This window comes from Petaurus breviceps, unplaced genomic scaffold, assembly GCF_028583685.1.
Source record: "Petaurus breviceps papuanus isolate PSGF00001 unplaced genomic scaffold, PetGlider_PUasm1.0 91041, whole genome shotgun sequence".
Classification (NCBI taxonomy): domain Eukaryota; kingdom Metazoa; phylum Chordata; class Mammalia; order Diprotodontia; family Petauridae; genus Petaurus; species Petaurus breviceps.
Genome location: NW_027187400.1, coordinates 4,323,814 through 4,329,848, shown reverse-complemented (window position 1 = coordinate 4,329,848; position 6,035 = coordinate 4,323,814). Strand labels below are relative to the sequence as shown.

At 42.2% G+C, this 6,035-nt stretch overlaps 1 protein-coding gene across 2 annotated transcripts in view; it reads right to left on the bottom strand.

Annotated features, from left to right (window-relative positions):
* Positions 1-246: 246 nt before the first annotated feature.
* PTAFR (platelet activating factor receptor) overlaps positions 247-6,035 on the bottom strand; it is a 65,816-nt gene continuing 60,027 nt past the window's right edge. For both annotated transcript variants that reach the window (XR_011166479.1, XR_011166478.1), the window contains one exon: positions 247-1,240. The gene's annotated coding sequence lies outside the window, so the exon portion shown is untranslated. The remainder of the gene's footprint in view (positions 1,241-6,035) is intronic.

The following is a 6,035-nucleotide window of genomic DNA, read 5'->3' as shown; positions in this document are numbered from 1 at the left end:
TGCCTTCTTCTCCTTCTAGAATCTATAGGCCTGGCTCCAAAACAAGATTGAAGGCTGCCCATTGACACATAGTCACCCAGAAGAGACAAGTAGGTGGCTTAGTCGACCCTGGACTTAGATTCAGGAAGAACTGTGTTCAAATTCAGCCTCAGACATTTATTAGTTGTGTGACCCTGGACTTAATTTCTGTCTGCCTCAGTTTCTTAATCTATAAAATTAAGATAATAATAATAGTACTTCCCTCTCAGGGCTGTTGTAAGGATAAAATGAGATATGTGTAAAGTGCTTTGCAAACTTTAAGGCACTATATAAATAATAGCTGCTATTATTATGATGATGATGATAGCCGGAGGAGGTAGGGACAGGAGGGAAGGCCCCCTTTTCAAAGACAGAGCAGCAGATACCAGGTGCCCCATGGCAGTCTTACTTTTTATATTGTGTTTCTCTTCAGGTTTCTGAAATAGTTGATAATATCATAGGGTCATAGATTTGGAGCTATAATAGACCTTAGTGGTCACCTAGACCACATATTTACTTAGAAAACCACAAATTAACATTATCTATGTTGTATTATATTGTATTTTTATTTATTTTTTTAAACATTTCCCAATTACATTTTAATCTGGTTCCATGGGGAGGGAGGTTTTCTGGGGGTGAGTTTTACATCTCTGATTTAGTCTCCTCCTTTTCCAGATGAGGAAACAGAAACCCAGACACATGAAATGACTTGTCTAAGGTCCAATGACTGGTTAGTAGGATAACTCATTGATGTTGCAGTGAGTTTCTCTTTTCCATGGAATCCTACCTTCGATCCTCAAGATTCATAGAACCAGTTCTCTCTGGGGAGGTGCACATTCTTTATGGACTACTGAATAAGCAATCCCCTTCCCAGAAATTAACTTGGTTTAGTTCTCCAAGTAGGAAATTGTAGCTTGATTATGTAAACTCTTCTGTTTTTTTTTTTCTTTGAAAAATATTCTATAACAGGAAATCCCTTTCTCTCAACAAAAGGTCTGATCCCAGAATGCTCATGCTTAGAAACATGAATTTGGGCTGATTGGGAATACCCTGCCTACTTCTGCATGAAATCACTCATTTCCCTGAAGACCAATCCCTTGAGCTGAGAAAATCAATTCTTGGGACATCTAGTTTCTTACCTGGGCTCAGAAGCAGATCTTGGAGATGATGTCATTCCAGATGGCATAGATTTACTCAGTGAGACCAGGAAGGCAGGTAGCTGCTGTGGAGTTAAAACAGAAGTCATTGGAGTTGAAGAGGTCTAGCAATAATGAGACCAGGGTGTTAAAAAGTGTCTTCAATTTGGATGCTGACAGGCAGGGATCAGAATGGAAAAGGAAGAGCATGATGGAGGCAATAAAGTTATCAAGGAAGCCGAGGGGATGATCTGGTTGTGGACACAGAACAGAGATGAAGACCAGGTTACAACAAAGCAGGCAAATGAATATCTTTGTTTTAAAAGACCCACTCCATGCTAGATTGGGTTGAAACAACTCCCTTTACACTATCAATTCCAATGAATTCAGTTCCCATCCCCCCAGCATTTCCTCTCCTTGTCCAGTACCTAAAAGATGCAGAAAATAACAAGGGCTAGAACATAAGCTTTTTTCAAAATACGGGTTTTAAGAAAGGAAGGAAACAAGCAATTATTAATATTCCAAGAACTGGGTTAAGCACTTGACAATTATTTTCTCGTTTAATCTTCACAACAAACCTGGGAAGTAGATGGTATTATTATCCTAATTTTACACTTAAGGAAACTGAGGTAGACAGAGGTTGAGTAAACTTGCCCAAGGTCACATAGCCAGTATCTGAAGCCAGATTTGAACTCCAGTCTTTCTGACTCCATGCCCAGAATGCTATCTATCTCTTGTACCACCTTACAACCTTTAAAAGGGAAAGGTTAGACAGAAGTTACCAACTACAGAACATTTAGATTCCAGGAGGGAAGGCATGTACTAAGGTTGGGATGAACACAGAAGAGACTTCAGAAAGGAATGTATATTGGAAAGGGGTAGAGGAATGGACAGAGAGAAGATTCCAGAAGAGAATGTGTGTGGTGGCCATAAAGGAGTCTACCGCCTCCACCTGACCCTCCAAATTGAGGAATATGTGCTTCAAGTCAGTCAATCATTCAACCAGTATTTATTAAGTGCCTACTATGTGCTCAGTGGTGCAATGGATAGAGCCTCAGCCCTGGAGTCAAGAAGACCCATCTTCCTGAGTTCAGATCTGGCCTCAGACACTTACTAGCTGTGTGACCCTGGGCAAGTAACTTTACCCTGTTTACCTCAGTTTCCTCCTCTGTAAAATGAGCTGGACAAGGAAACGTCAAACCACTCCAGTATCTTTGCCAAGGAAACCCCAAATGGGGTCATGCAGAGTCAGACATAATTGAAACAATTCAACAATAACATGCACTAAATACTGTACTAAGTACTGGTACTCTCATTTATTACTCCTGAGACTTATTTACCAACATTTTTTTCACCTTCCTCCCTAATCTCCACCTTTGCACTGAACAGCATAGTGAGCAATTTACCAAAATAACAGCAGATGCTTGCACAGCATTTTCAGGTTTCTCTCAAGCACTCCATCCAGAAATCGTCAAGGTGCTCCATGCAAGCTTCATTAGCCCCATTTTACAGATGTAATGCTCCACTCCCACAGCTATCTGGGTTCATTATCTTTTCAAAGTGATTGCTCGTGGACCCCCTTTTTTCTCCCTGAATCTTTTTGACCTGGTAAAAATGAATTATGATGTGACATAATAAAACAAGACAATATTGACTTTTAGTCAAAAATCAAATAAATAACAAGGAAGTAAAACAGTCAGCTGATACTTCTCTACTCAATTCCTCAAAGTGCCTCCACCCAAGTTACTGTCAGCCCCTGAAAGGTCAGAGTCAAGTTCTCTCTGTTCCCAGTACTGTCTTATCAACCCAACGCAGCAAGCCAGGGAACAAAAGGGATGTCGGTGATCTGACTGCTGGACAGTTGAGGAAATTTTCATTCCTGGAATTCCACAGTCTCTTGACAAAAGCATAATGTTGTGCCAGTAGGTCTTTCATCTGTCACTTTGCATATGGAAATGCTGAAACCTCTATAGCCAAAAGAGACTGCAGCATTCACGTCTGAAAGTCCTAGACCCAGAATGAATGAATGAAAGCCAGGGGCTAGCCCCATAAGGAGTGAGAGGCAGTCCAGAGGAATTACAACTAAGATTCTTTGATTCCAAACCCAGTATTTCTTCCATGACATTGGGGCAACTCATCATAGGGGATAGGGCACTGGACTTGGAGAGAGGAGAAGAGAATAAAGGTTTACATAGTGTCAGCTGTGTGCTGAGTGCTTTTTACAAAGATTATCTCATTTTGATCCTTACCACAACTCTATGAGGGGGATATTATTATTATCCCCACTTTACAGTTGAGGAAACTGAGACAAACACAGCTTAAGTGATTTGCCCAGGGTCACATGGCTAAAAAGTGTCTAAGGTCAAATTTGAACTGCTATCTTCCTGACTCTAGGTTCAGCACTCTATTGATTGTGCCAGCATCTACCTCTGGTATAGAAACAGGATATAAGGAGCTCAGATCCTGCCTTAGACACGAACTAGTGGTGGAATCCTGGGAAAGGTACCCAACCTTAGCTTCTTCATTCGTAAAATGGGGATAATACCACACTGGGTTGTGAGGATCAAACTTCAAAGCTATACATAGGTGTTGGCTGTTACTGCTATGATATACATCGTACCGCTTCTCCACAAATTCACGTTGGTTCATGAGAGCAACTTTTCTAGATCTCTGGACTTAATGGGACTGACAGGGAAAAAACTTAAGAAAAGGAAAGCAAGTGGTAATGTATTGCTGGTCCCTTCTCTTCTGGGACTTTTGCTATGAAATGACCCTTCCCAGAAGGAAGAGTTGCTCATTTTGAGCAATGTCTTTGTCAGGCTTTCTGTCCTTAATTTCTTTCCCATGTCTAGTCTATTAGAATACATTTCTGTGGTACAGGGGAAAGAGCACTGACTTTGGAGACGTGGGTTCAAATCATACCTCTGATGCTTCCCAACAATGTGACCTCAGGACACTCATTTAACCACTTGTGACCTCAGTTTCCTCATCTGTACCACAAGAGAGTGGGGTTAGGTGGTCTCTGAGGTCCTTTGCAGCTCTGGATCTATGAACATCTTTGAGGTGTGACCAAAGACTTTAGCCCTAGTCAGACACTGAAGTTGGACTCATCTGAGTCTGCCGAATGTAGTTCTCACGGGTATTTCAGAATAGGCTTTTCATTAATTTGGGTATGAACCTGAGATTCCGCGTGCATAGGCAACTCCAGGTGGGCAAACTTCTTCCATACAGATTGGCAATTTATGTGTAACTTAGAGCTTCCTACAGTACCAAAGTGGCACTAGGTAGCGCCATAATGCACAGAGTATGCCACAGTGCATAGAGCCACGAGCCTTAGGAAGACTCCTCTTCCTGAGTTCAAATCTGGCCTCAGACACTTCCTGGCTGTGGGACACTGGGCAAATCACTTAATCCTGTTTGCCTCACTTTCCTCATCTGTAAAATGGAGCAGAGAAGGAAATGGAAAAACACTTCAGTATCTTTGCCAAGAAAACCTCAAATGGGGTCACAAAGAGTCAGACATCTCTGAAAAATGACCAAACAACAAGGGCACTGAGATGTTCAGTGGCTTTCCATGATAACACAGTCAATATGCATCTTTGGCAAAACTTGAACCCAGGTCTAGGAAGACCCTCTAGATCCTCTGTCTCTTTGTCTTTCCCTCCTTATCTCATAGTTCTCTCTTCTCAGAACTCTCAGTCCTGACCAAACTAGAATGCCCTTGTGCCTTAACATGTCCTCCACTCCCTTGAGTGACTCCTGCTTCCTGGTCCAAGGGGTTTGATCATAGGAATCCCTCATGAGTCAAGTGAGGCCCCTGATCAACTTTATAATATTATGGAGTGCCAACTTTTGTTTGAAGAGTCCCTCCCAAGAAGGCAGACATGTTGCCATCACAGGGCACTAAAAGGGTGCTAGGAACTTCTCTGCTTGGTCCCTAATGATTACATACTGAAGGTCACCAGTGATAGAATCGTAAGAGCCACTGTATTGATTATATCCCCCCCCCATGGTCTATAAACATCTCATTCTCTTTTCCCCCCCTCTTCTTCCATTTCCTCGCTTTCCCCTTTGCATGTTCTCTCTCTTGGATTTCCAGACTGGAGTAAAGCAGTGGGGGTGGAGGATGGCCATCCCTCCCTCTGCCCAGAAACAGGTTTTTTTTTTAAAAGGCTCAGGGGTCAGGGTCAGGGTCAGCTGCCTATGCTTACCCAGGTATCCTAAGAGGAGAAGTCAGAGACCTTGAGTTCCTGGATATCTTTTCCCTTTCTTTTTCCTTATTTTGAGCAGAGATTCAGATGAGCATGGGTCACAGATTAGTACTCCTCATGTAGCCAAAGTCTAGAGCTTCTCTTCCAACCCACACTAACACTGATAGTTTGGGTGCCCAGAGCAAGGCTATTGATCCATCTCCCTCCTAGAATTCTATGAATACCCCTATAGGACCATGGGGCTCAGATTCTTTCAATATTATCTTGAACCCCCATACAAGGTATTCTCCTCAATTTCAATTGACAGCAATATTTCCCCAATACCATTAGCCAGTGATAGTATCTCCCCAGTATCATTTTACTAGTTGATATCTCCTTGACACTGCTGAAAAGCAATACCAATTAGCTTTTTCAAAGGAATTTTTACTGAAAATATATTTTGTTGTTGTTCAGTTGTGTCCAACTCTTTGTGATTCCATTTTAGGGTTTTCTTGACCAAGAGACTGGAGTGGTTTGCCATTTCCTTCTCCAACTCATTTTACAGATGAGGAAACTGAGGCAATCAGGCAAACCCTGATTGCCACAAGAGAAGGGGGGAAGAGGAGAGAAAGAGAGAGAGAAAAAGAGAGAGAGAGAGAGAGAGAGAGAGAGAGAGAGAGAGAGAGAGAGA